The following is a 12,500-nucleotide window of genomic DNA, read 5'->3' as shown; positions in this document are numbered from 1 at the left end:
TAGATAATGTTTTATTAGAATACAACCATGGTCACTCATTTACTTAATGTCTGTGATTTCTTTTGTACTGCCAAGTTGAACAGAGGCAGCAGAGACCACATAGCTCACCAAGTCTAAAATATTTACTATCTGGCCCTTTACAGAAGAGTTTGCTGACCTCTGCTTTAGAGAATTTGTATTATTTTAAATGGTATATATTAGTAAGGCCATTTATAAAATTACTTTGTCCCCTGCTAGGATATAAATTGCATTACAAGGTAAGCCATGTCTTGTCCTGGTATGGCGCTGTACAGTAATGCACTGGATTGCAAAGTCAGTTTGAACCACAAGGATGGCAGTTCAAGCTCACCAGCTGCTCCTTAGAAACTCTACACAGAGTTGCTATGAGTCAGAACCAACTCGATGGCACTTTGCAACAACAACATCTTGGCTTAATCATCACTGGTTCTTCACTACAAATCAAGTACAGTGGCTGGAATATAGTTAAAACCAGATGCCAGAGAGTTGATTCTAACTCATGCTGTTAGAGTAGAACTGCATACTATACGGTTTTCAATGACAGATTTTTCAGAAGTAGATCCTAGGCACCTCTAGTTGGATTCAATCTGCTAACTTTTCAGTTAACAGATAAGTATATTAACCATTTGCAGCACTCAAAAGGTTTTTGGGATAGAGTTATCATATACTAAATTATAAACAAATGGAATAGATATATGAATGAGTGAACAACATGTACATTAATTTAATTTAAAAATTACCCTAGATAAAGGGTAACGAGCACAAAATAAATGAAAGAAAATTGCATTTTCATGTATCATTCAAATATTAAGATAGACTCACTACAGATATATCTGGTTTAAGTGTTATAAATTACATACTTATACATTCAGTATTGTCTAAACTACACATACATAACAGTTTGAAAGAGGACCTGGATATAAATGAGCTATTCATGAAGCTCATATATTATGGACTTTATAAAACATGCATAAATTAAATAACCATTTGTCCCATATTAAAATACTTCAGTGACATATGAATAATATGCAGGCAAAGGCTAGAGAACTAATTATGAGGGAATTACTTACTTTTTATTCAATTACTTTTGGCGTCACCTCTGCTGCATCTCTGCTTTGTTGTATATTATTGCTCTACCTCCCATATCTCTACTTTGCATAAACAATATATCAGAAAGCATTTTACAATGAATGCCCAGCAGCTCCTGGCCTTGAAGAGCTTATTCGCCTAATTGTGCATCCCTTGTGGATTTTTCATAATACTTTACAGATCTAATTTAAATACTTTTACAAATTCATCAAATACATTCTCCGAGGCACATTTACTCAGCTTACTTTTGAAACTTCTAATGAATTCTCTCGATATGTAATTTTATACTCAGCATCATGATTTGAATTAAATATTATTGAACAAGGTGTTCATTATTTGATGTGAATTATAATTAGAATGATAGGCAACCTTAACTATGATAATAGTTTTAGTCAATTTCCTATGGGACTTCTAGTTTTCAATCCAGTACAAAGACCAATACCCTCTGCTAAAAGTCTGTTATAAGGGTTACAAGTAAATTAAGTAATGTCAATTCTAGTTGCTTAAAAGCTAGGATTAGCAGATACAATTTAACTCTTAGAAGGCAAATAGCAGGTTGTCACTGTGTTGAAAATCAGCAGTGAAGGATAGCTGACTTGCTTTCTACACAATTTAGCATTCTGAATTGAGAGATGACCTAGATTTTCCAAGAGCCACATGTGAAGCTGGTAAACAATTGCTATACTCACCTATTTCATATATATACATCAACCAAAGCAACAAGAAGGCACTTAACAACAACAACAACAAAAGCAACAAATGTTGTCTAAAGAAAATCTGAGTGACTTTCTACTAAAACTATTTTTTATTTCTTTAATACTATAAAGAGATGTTGTTGTTGTTAAGTGCCATCAAGTAGGTTCCACCTCACATCAACTTTAGGTTTCCAAGGAGCAAATGATGAGTTTAAACCATTGACCTTGTGGTCCAAATGATTTCGCGGTCCAATGCTTATCCGACTGCACTACATCAGGACTCCTTATAAAGAGAAATGTAGGCAAAAATCTACTTTTGTAGTAGTTGTGTATGATTGGTATGCCGATATTTTTAAATATTGTCAACAAACTTGTATATATATATATATATTTATATATATATATATGTTGTTGTTGTTGTGATGTGCTGTGGAGTCGGTTCTTACTCATAGCGACCTTGTACAGGGTTGCTGAGGCTGTAAATCTTTATGGGAGCAGAAAGCCTCGTCTTTCTCCCGCGGAACAGCTGGTAGTTTCGAACTGCTGACCGTAAGGTACGCAGCCTGATTCGTAACCACTATGCTACCTGAGCGCTCGCTTATATGTGTGTGTGTGTGTGTGTGTGTGTGTGTGTGTGTGGAGACAGAGAGAGAGAGATTTGTAAATGAAGAGGAAAATCTATTGTAATTAGATAACTTAGATTTATTTTTACCCAATTGGGCACACCAAGCATATATCATTGCATATATATGAATCTTCAAGAGCAAGATGGTGTTCAGATCATTGAAGATCGATTGCTAAGGGAGTCTCTAATTATATGTGTAAGTATCTGTCTCATTATAAATGACCTATACTGGTGCAGCACACATAATAGGTGATCATTAAATGCTGTTTCCCTTCTCCCTTTATTAATAGCTGTACATATATTAGGGTTAGTGAACGTATTAGCACTTTCACCTTTCTATAACTCTGCATATCATTAAGGAGCTTTGATAACTTAGTGGTTACGAGTCGAGCTGCTAATCTCATGGTCAGCAGTTCAAAACTTCCAGCTGTTCCGTGGGAGAAAGATAAGGCTTTCTGCTCCTGTGAAGATTCACAGCCTCAGAAACCCTGTACAGGGTCGCTATGAGTCAGGGCCGACTCCACAGCACATAATCAACACCACCATATGCTCATTTATAATTTAAACATCCTGTTGCAAATGTGCCTTTAAATGGGAAACAACTTAGAATAGTGCTATTTGAAGATACAGTTCAGGAATAAGAAACAGCTCCTGTCAATATGTTCTTTACTCCTTTTAAATCCATATTTTTCATAAAACATGCTGGGGACATTTAGGAATTTGCTACACTGGAATGAACCATGTTCATGACATGTTTATGACATAGCCTGTCAAAAATGCTTTAAAAACGAAAGCTGGGTTTACTTATTTCACATCACTTGTTTCCTGCAATTGTGTAGACCCCAAATCAGTTCTAGTCCCTTTTACCATGGCCTTCCTTCTAAAAGAAACTGCAAGTCAAAACTAAATTTATGCTTGTCTCTTTCACCTTGACTTTCTCTATGAACCTCCATGTCTTATAATCCCAGGTTTATACTAGACCTCAGATGAAAACAAAAATTACTCTTCTTATTTCATCAATATAGAAATTCTTCCTTTTCTCATTTTGGGTATGCTTGTATGTCCCAATATACATCTGTGTATATGTACATGTGCATGTATGTGTGTTTGAATGTATGCTATGTATATATGAAGATATGATATGAGTCATATTGGAAAAGAAGGATATCCTGGACTAGGTTAAAAATACTCCATGCCCAGCAATCTGAATTAACCATGAATTCCCATTTCTAAAAGTATGACTTCAATAATTTAATAATTTTATTAATAAATTAATTCATGCATCCCATAGTGGTAGATCTAGACATGTCTATTATTACTTTTCATACTTTCAGAAAATCTTTCTCCAATCTTAAAAATATTAGGTAAGGGATAATAAAATTAAATATATTTTCTTTTAGAAATTTCGTTGTAAATATAAATGATTGGCTATATTTCCCTGCATTTTGTTGTTGTTGCTGAACTAAGAGAAGGGGACCTCATGTTCTGTGACCTGGGCCCACTTCTATCATAGTTATCATACGTGTCATGATAACTATTGCGATTATGTTGGGAAGGCAAATAGAAGACGCTCCCATCCTTAGAGTGACTTTGAAAAACTCTTTAAAGAAAAAGAAATTTTGGCATGACTTATGTCACCTGAGTTCTTAAGGAACATGGTAGACTGAGATGAGGCCAACATACAATACATAGGAATACTGGATATAAAAGAATAAACTTCTATTTAATTTGTTGTTGGTAAGTACCGTTGAGTCGGTTCTGACTAACAGTGACCCTGCACAGGGTTTCCGAGGCTGTAAATCTTTAAGAGAGCAGAAAGCCTCGGCTTTCTCCTGTGGAACAGCTGGTAGTTTCAAACTGCCAGCCTTGAGGTTAGCAGCCTGATTCATAACACTACGCTACCAGAGCTTCTTTCTATTTAATATACTGATTGGATTATTTCTTTTAGAAAGATCAACACTAAACTGGTTTCTAGGAGGCAAAGATTAAAGATGTCCCAAATGTCCAACTTTTTACAAACTGCTGTACCATTCCGTGATCTCTAATATCAATTACTTCTCCAACGCTCACTACTCTTCCTTTCATCTTTATATTCACTGCTATGTCTCATAGAACTCAGGAACTATCGAGGAGATCACTCTTGCAGTTGTAGAAGTTGGCAAAAAGCAAGGTTGTGGATCAGAAGAAAGGCTGAAGGCGTACGCTGACCCATTTGGTTGCAAGGGCAGACAAACACAAATCAGCAGGTCAGACAACAGACTGCGGTTTGCAGTCACTAGAGAAGGATATCATGTTTGGTAGGGTGGAGGATCAGAGAAAAAGAGGAAGACCCCCAGCGAGATGGATTGGCAAAGTGGAAGCACCAATGGGCTTAAGTATGACAAAGATAGTGAGGTTGGCCCAGGATTAGGCAGTGTTTCATTCTGCTATGCATAAGATTGCTATGAGTCAGTACCGACTTGATGCACCTAGCAACAACAACAGCTCTTCAGCTCTTGGGATTTGAGCTGATGGCTTTTTGCCTGACCTCTCTTTCCAGTTTCCACAGCCTTGTATATCAATAGTCCGATTTGGCCTCAATGAGAAGAATCCTCCAAACTGACATTTGAACTATGGCTATGGGATCTGCCAGCCTTCACAACTTTTGGGTCATTTCCTTGAAGGTTTGTGAGTTATGTGAGATGCTGGAGCAAACTGTGGATGCTGGGACATGAGGGAGAATACTAAGGAAAGGAGTAGTGGTTGATATCAGGGATTATGCAGTGGTATGACATTTTGAGAAACTCTATCTTTTGTATATCTGTAACTTCCACCTCACAGAGAATAGCTTCATGCTGATTCTTCTAAAAGAAATTATTCTTATACTACATCACAGCAAAAGTACATCAGCGTATAATTTCCAAACCACTGAAAATCATGGGAGATAGACAAGGTTGTCTATTTCGGTAAGGATTTACACCCTTGGAAACCCAAAATAATAGTTCTCTCTCCAACAGAGCAGCTGTGAGTCAAAACTGACTTGATGGCAATGGCTTCAGAAAGAGATAGTAAATATTGCAATAAGTCAAGCAAATAAAATATGTACTGTAGGATTAAAATGAAAGAACATATTCATTAATTACAAATCATATGATTATATTCAATGAAAACCCAAGTAAATCTATTTGCTTTTCTAGTTAAGGATACAATTGAGTACAGTTCCTTGGTACAAAATTATTTCTTTATACAAGTAAAAGCCAAACAGGTAATTTAATATGAATATTACATTAATAAGAACAAGAAAATGTCTTCTAAAATAAGTAAGAATACATTTTAAAGCAAGAAGCACAAGATATTTATGGGGGAATAATGAGATTTTTTTTAAATAACATAAAACATAAAGATGTATAAGAGGTAATTTCTAATCCCCAAAGTTTTTTTATCTACTAAAATAGTTGTTAAAATAAGACAAGTATGTAATAATTATAGCACAAAATATGGCTGAGCTCTTTTCAAATGACTGGTGAGAATAAAATACTTTTAGGGTTTAGGTGATGAGACTTTCACTTTGGTAATATGAAATACCAAATATTCCTAAATAGAGTTGCTAAAGTCTGATATTTTAAACATAGGCAATTACTGAAGTGTTAAAAAAAAATCTGACCTATAGAAAATAAATCTACAGTCACTAATAATATTATGCAGGAGAAAGACAAGAGCTTTGGTAGTGTAGTGATTACGAGTCAGGCTGCCAACCTCAAGGTCAGCAGTTCGAAACTATCAGCAGTTCCGCGGGAGAAAGATGTGGCACTCTGCTTCTGTAAAGATTTACAGCCTTGGAAACCCTGTGCAGGGTTGCTATGAGTTGGAACCGACTCCATGGTACTTAACAACAACAAAGATGTACAGCCTAGGAAACTATATACAGGGTCATTTTGAGTTGAAACTGACTCAACAACACTTAACAACAAGAACAACAACACAGTATTATAAATACATAAACAGTGGTGGTGGTGGCTGTGTGGCATGGAGTTGGTTCCTACTCATAGCGTCCCTGTAAAGGGTTTCTGAGGCGGTCATAGAATTCTGTATTAACGTTCATAGTTGTTTTTTGCTAATATACATAGGGTCCCTCAGAGCAGAACTTATTGACAAACTCTATCCTTAGAGCTTTCCTCTAAATAATAACTTGTATCTTCATCTCTGTAGCAGAGGTCCCTGGAATGAGTTGGTATAGACTTAGTGCTTTAATTCAACCTTTAAACACCTCCTCCACTTTTAATTTGCTTACTCTGTAACTTAACTGATGTTTACTGAACGTCTAGTTATATCCCAAGCTCCACTCTAGGTAGTAGATATATAGCAGTGAAGAACACAGAAACAGTCTCTTCAGAGACTGTTGTTGTTTTTGTTAAGTGCCATCAAGTCAGTTCTGACCCATAGTGACCCTGGATAGGTTTTCTGAGGAGCAGCTGGTGAGCTTGAGCTACTAACCTTGCAGTTCAATCTGCTTTGCAGTCTGGCGCCTTAACCCACAGCGCCACACTAAATCTACCCAGTTATAATTAGTGGTATATATTATAATGGACAGGACTTCTGGTATAGCGCTGGAGGATCAGCCCTGGACTGTGAACCACAAGGTCGACTGTTCGAACCTACCAGCTACTCCTCAGAAACCCTATGCAGGGTCGCTATGAATTGAAACCAACTCAAAAAAACACTTAATAACAACAACTATAATGGGCATGAGAGGGAATGATGGTGATCTAAAAGTGTTTGATTAGAGGATGCCCCACTGCGAAATATCCAACCGTGGACAAAGAGTAAGGAAGACCATTCCAAGAGTAGACTAGAATATGTGTGAAAGTACTGAGGCAGGACACTGTTTAGGAAGAGTTTGGAAAGAGCAAATCACTGAGAGAGGTAAGAGTGCTAGAAGACAGTACATATGAAGACTGATATGGAATGTGCTGGAGATGCCAAAAGGGGCCAATTTACACAAATTTGTAAAAATCAAGTTCTGTATTATGCTAAGTGCAATCACAAGCCATTACAGGCTTTCCTCAGTGACATGAGTGCTTTTCTGTTATAAAGGAGACTCCTTGACAATGGGTGGAAAATGGGTTGGAGAGAGGAAAGAATGGAAGCTGTAAGGCCTATTTAGCAAATAATAACACTCAATGAGATAAGAGATATGGTTATAGTTTTGTTAATCTCAATAAAGACATGGATGAAGTAACAGATTTGAGGCCAAATAATTTGGAAATGGAATTGACTGGACTTTATATTGTAATTCCTGTTGAAAGTCAGATTCAAGAATTGCTTAAACCATAATTTTAAGAATATAACCTTATTCTGGATACAATCATGATTAAATATCAACATATGCTCTTCCTTTGGTCTTTGGTGCTTAGTGCATCAAAGCTGCTCTAAGATGGTTTCTAAATTTATACGGGATATACTCGTTTATATTTTGGTTGTCATGAACTTGTTTAAATTTTCTTCATCTCCAACCTGAATTTGTATATGAGCAATTGATGGTCTATTCTACAGTCAGCCCAGGTCTTGTTTTGGCTGATAATATTGGTCTTCTCCATTGTGTCAGCCCACATATGTAGTCAATTTAATTCCCTCATATCCCATTTCATGAGGTACATGTGTATATATGTTTGGTTTCCTCTAGTAGTCTCAATTACTTCTTTGCAGGATTCATTGCCTCCCATACACCCACATTATAGTCCTCTGGATCTGCTACCCCATATGAACTGTTAAATGTACAGTTTTTTATTGATCATGTAATACTCAGCTGGTGGTCATCAAGTTAGACTAAATCTAAAACAAGCTTACAGAAATATTTTGAATGATTAATAATGAATGTGAAAAATATTATTTTTGTTTTCAGTGTCCAATAAACTCTTTAAATTATAATGCTAATAATATCAAAAGCAACTTACTACTAATTGGCTACTAAGTTAAGAAAAGAATTTTGTTTTGAATCCAATTACATTTGTAACTTCCTCTCAATGCAATTCCATTATTCATCTGTTTTACTGATATTGGCTATGGAATCAAGTGTTTATTAATTCATAAAAAATGAGTTTTGCAGGTTACTGTCTTTGTGAATGTACTGAGTAGTTATTGTATTAGCATAGAATTCCTCATTTTCATATTCTTTACTGAGTAATTACTTTTGCCTTTCCACCAATAAAATGCATTCATTTGATAACTTTTGTTAAAGCACTTAATCAGTAAGATTAGATTCACGTTCTGCACTTGAGGCCTTCTCCTTACTGGAAGAGACAGCATATTAACAAATTATCGTATACCTATATGTCAAGTGTCCTAAGTCTTTTATTGCCCAATCCAAGATCCCTGGCTAATCAATCACAATACACTGTATCCTCTGACATTTCTTTTCTGAATCCGTTGGGTTGGTTATTTGCTTGAAATCTCAGTAAACTGTATCTATATATAATATGCATTCATTTGCTTAGTGATTAAAGTTCTATAACCATTATATAAATAAGTGAAATATATATCTCAATATGAGAACAATGTCAACTATTTAGATAATTCAAATTACAGTGCTTTTAAACTTGAAACATTTTTATTACAACTGAAATATCCTTCTTACCTAACAATGACCTTGAGAATTCAACAAGAACATAAACACCATATCAATCAAAAATCAGGTTTTATTGGGAAAACAATCTTGGCAATTGTTAAAGATGCTAAAGAGCTGTGCTTCTTAAATATGAGTTCAGAGAACCACCTGATAAGAATATCACTGTACACATATGTGAAGTGATATCAAAATGTCAGAAGAGAGGCCTAAGAGTCCACCTACATAATAAGTTTCCAGGATGTTCTTATTCATACCAACATTTGGGAACCATGGACTCTGACTATGCCAATGGATTGGTGTCAAATGACCATGTAACAAATCACTAGAAAGAGAATTGGATTAATCTATTAACCTAACAGAAGGTTGTGTGTCTTATATAAATGACATTACTGCAGAAATCATATTTCTGCATTTCAGCCCTTATGTAAAATACACATATCATATTTGAATTATAGTAAAAATAAAAAAATAACTGTTGGGGAAGATTTACCTTGAAACTTTAGCAATATGCTTGAAACACTAAATTACAAACACTTATTTCATCAAATGAGATTAAACATGGGAAGTCTAATGATAGCTGCCTCTTGAAATCAAATGGTATTGTCTGAGATGACACGATTTAAAGAGTGACAGAGCCACACAGCCACTTGCTGAGAATATTGCCTGTAATGCTGCCTCTCTCTGCTCAGGTGTCATTATTGTGTAATCAAAGAACTATCAAGTTATTCTACTGCTGCTTCTTTTCCATTTTTCTGAAATTTATCTTTTTCTTGGAAAGGGTGATGAGCAAAATTTGAAGTGCAATATCACTACACCTGAGGACCATGCTTTCACATACGAAAAAGAAAAATATGATGAAGGCCCTTTTCCCTATGTGTATTTGGTAGCAACACTCATTTTGTAGGGGACTGGGAATACAGTATTCTTTTGTGACCTCAAAATTCAGAAAGTTCTCACCTACACAGAAATGATAGCACCTAGTTATGAATAAGCAGGACACATATGACACACAATAGATGCTTACTACATGTTTGGAAAATTAAAGGATGGATAGATGAATGAGGTTTGACAAAAATTCAGGAATTAGAAAATAAGGTGCAGTAATAACTAAATATCATGTGCCAGGTATTGTGTTAAATAGTTATATTCATTATCACTCGTGTTCATAAACACCTGTATTGTGGTTAGTGCCTCCCCCCAGCTCCACCTCATACATTTTACATCAGTGAAACTGAGCTTTGCTTAGGACTACTGCTGTGGTACTGTATGATTAGCACTGGACTGTGAACCACAAGATCGGTATGCAAACCCACAGCTGCTCCTCAGAAACCCTATATAGGGTGACTATGAGTCATAAAACCAACTCAATGGCACTTAAAAACAACAACAACAACACACAACAATTAGGGAGCAACGCTGTAATTAGTGTAGTGGATTATGACTTGGGTTGCTAACCACAAGTTTAGTAGTTTGAATCTACCAGTCATTCCACAGTAGAAAGATGAGACTTTCTGCTCCCATAAAGATTTACAGCCTCCAAAATCCTATACAGGGTGCTATCAGTCAGAACCAACTCCACAGCACATAACCACCACCACCACTTGGTAATTTGTAGCTACACATCACAGACAGTTAAAACATTCTTCCTTAACATTTTAGAAGAGTCAAATTAAAACACATGTCTGCCCAACACCAAAGCACATTCTTCATCTAGTGTTCCACATGGCCACTCTTCCACAGAAGTCTGGTAGCATATTTTGCATTGTTGTTGTTGTTAAGTGATGTTAAGTTGGTTCCAACCCATGGTGACCCTGTATAAGGTTTGCGAGGAGTGCCTGGTGAGCTTGAACCGCACACCTTGTAGCTCAAACCGGTTTTCAGTCCAGTGCATTAACCCACAGTGCCACACCAGGGAGTCAAAATGGCATCTGGTGGAAAGAAACTCAGGTTCCAGGGTCTAGGGATTTAGTTCTGTGTGTCCGTCTCATTGAGGACACACACGTTTCTGCCACATATTCCACTGACAATAATGTCATGTGAATTGTTGGGAGATAAACATGAGTAACTGTAGATTCTCTGAGTTCTCATGTTCTTATAAAAAAAGAAAAGGCATGATAAAAGTCCAAGGTAATTAATACCTATGTGCCATGTGTATTTCTTGCATTAAAAATTAATAAGCCAAGCAAAGGCAACTTAATCATCTCTATATTCTCAACATCCAATATATATGAAAGAGATGTAAGGGTAGTTAATCTTATTTTCTGCCCCCCGAAATCATATAATTTTGAAATGATTTTCTATAAGGAAACAATATGTTGAATATATTGAAAACTCTTCATGAAAAAGACCTCTCAGTGTGCTATCCTTTCAATTATTTCGTTTAGAACTTCTACACTTATTTTAAGGAGCTCTGGTAGTGTAGTGATGTAGTGGTTATGAGTTGGGCTGCTAACCTCAAGGTCAGCAGTTCGAAACTACCAGTCGTTTTGCAGGAGGAAGATGAGGCTTTCTGCTCCCGTAAAGATTTACAGCCTTAGAAATCCTATACAGGGTCACTATTACTCCGAACACACTCCACAGCATGCCATCACCACCACACTTACTTTGGGAACTTTTGTATAAATATTTGTACACATGGTATAGCATTTTTCTAACTTTAAAAGCTGTATTTTACACAATGTATTTCAATTTTTCTCTTTGTACACGCTGTAATCTCACTTAATAAATAGGAATGTGCTCCATGTCTGAAAAACTCCCGCCTCACACCCAAATCGCCCATTATTAATATATCCTCAAAACCATTATTGAGTTCTGGCACTACAGGATAATGCACTGGATCCCAAGTTTAGTCTGAACTGCAAGCTATGTTTGAATCACAATTTCGGTGATTCAAACTTCTCAGCAACCATATGCAGGGTTGCTTTGAGTTGGAACCGACATTGGCTCATAACTGTAACAAAGCCATTATTACATTCAAGAATGTTGTCCTTATTAAAATGTCCTGAACAGCAATTTTGTGTACATAAAAAGAAAGTAAGAAAATTTCAGAAGAGTTTGATTTAAATATTAGTAACAGTGGGCCAAAAGTTATATAGTTCTGTCCTGGTATACATATAAAACATTCTAATATCTAATGTTGTTAAAGATGAGGGTGAAGGAGCACTCACATAAACTGCTACTAAGAATTTAAATTAGAAGAAGCACCACTGCTTGGAGAGCCATATAACACTATTCACCCAAATTGAAAATGTGCGTAGTCTTTGGCCACATAATTCCCCTTAAATAAATCTATCCCAATTCATGACCAGCCTGTTTTAAGATACACATACTAGAATTATTATTATATTGTTAAGTGCCGTCAACTGGGTTCGGACTCATCGCAATGCCGTAAAGGATTTCCAAGACTGTATGTCTTTTCAGGAGCAAAAAAATCCTTATCTTTCTCCTGTGGAGTTGTTGATAGGTTGGT

The sequence above is a fragment of the Chrysochloris asiatica genome, unplaced genomic scaffold (genome assembly GCF_000296735.1).
Source record: "Chrysochloris asiatica unplaced genomic scaffold, ChrAsi1.0 scaffold00011, whole genome shotgun sequence".
Lineage (NCBI taxonomy): Eukaryota > Metazoa > Chordata > Mammalia > Afrosoricida > Chrysochloridae > Chrysochloris > Chrysochloris asiatica.
The sequence above is the reverse complement of the archived record's forward strand: the minus strand, read 5'-3'. Positions refer to the sequence as shown.